This window comes from Labeo rohita, chromosome 7, assembly GCF_022985175.1.
Source record: "Labeo rohita strain BAU-BD-2019 chromosome 7, IGBB_LRoh.1.0, whole genome shotgun sequence".
NCBI lineage: Eukaryota > Metazoa > Chordata > Actinopteri > Cypriniformes > Cyprinidae > Labeo > Labeo rohita.
In genome coordinates this window covers 41,295,344-41,296,810 of record NC_066875.1, presented here as the reverse complement: position 1 = coordinate 41,296,810, position 1,467 = coordinate 41,295,344, and positions in this window count along the sequence as shown.

Sequence of the window (1,467 nt, the reverse complement as noted above, 5' to 3'; positions counted from 1 at the left end):
TTTAAAATATTTTCAGATAGAAAACAGTTACTTTAAATAGTAAAAATATTTTAAAATTTGACTGTTTTGCTGTACTGTGGATTAAATAAATGCAGGCTTGTTGAGTGGAAGAGACTTCTTAAAAAAAAAAAAAATCCTACTGTTCAAAAACTTTTGACTGGTAGTGTATTTCGACATCCCTTTTGAGTTTATAATCATTATTCAGCCCCAAATTACTTTTTTAGCATGTGCAATCTGTCATTGCTACTGTAAAGATTATTCATGTAAGTAAAATTGTAAGTTCTCATTATTTGCTGTTTAAATTCTTTTTGTAATAAAAGACATAAAAATGGATAGCAGTTCATTATAGTTTAATCAAATTAAAAGTGTTTTTCTGTAAAAATAGAAGTTTTAAAATGCAGTTATTTAAGAAGTAAATGACATTTTCAAATTACTCAAAAATATTATAAATAAAAATCCTTGTTGTGTGTGTTTTTTTTTTTTTTTTTCAGATATCTCAGGCAGACCCAGGCCATGTTTCTGGTTATTATGATTTTCCCCCACAGATTCAATATGGATTAGTTTGGTCTTGAGGTGATCTTGACTCCCCATGTGCAAATATGATAATCAGTTTCTCTTATGTTGTGTTAATGAGTGCATGAATCATCAGGAGCAACTGCATTTTTTAACCAAACAACAAAAAAAAACATTTGAACTTGAGAAGAACTTGGTGGAGGGAAAAAAAATCACTTGAAACCTTATTGCAGCTTTGGGAGGCCTTGACATTCTTTATTTTCAAGTCCATAGCAAATGGCCTTCAAATATTGATTTTGATGTCTGGGCAAATTGCCCAGAGTTATGTGTGTCCCCTTTTATCAAACCAGCACAGCCCACACAAAACTCCATTCCACATAAAATGGATCACCGGGCTGATTATGGTGAAGGATGAATGAAGAGGGATGATACATCAGCCATCGAAGATACAGATGCACACAAACACTAAGCCGAGACGGATCGTTTCGCGTGCATGCACGTATATCTGTTTGTTCATTGGCTTGTTTGTTTACATAAGCCTCTCATAAATAAAAACCAAATCCCTGATAGCCGAGTGTTATTTTTTATATAACGCAAGCTCAAGATTTTAACTTTAAAATCCAATGCATATATGTAAGCATAAAGTGAAATGTGTGAAGGAATACAGTAAGTTCAAAGTGTGGCAGCCTACTATTTTTTAGCTCATTAGTTCATGATGTCCACCGTGCGATATGCTCATGTAAGAGTGCTAAACACACATGAGACAGATGGAGACAAAAGCTCAGCATCATGCCTGCAGACATCTTTAACCCCTCTGTACTGCCATTACATACTAATGAGATTACATGAACTGTGCTGGTTTTGTGAGGATTAGAAGAGGAATGTGTGTGCTGCTGGAAACCAATACGGTTTCGTTATAGTGCATGCGTTGTGAGTAGCTACACTGATGTCATC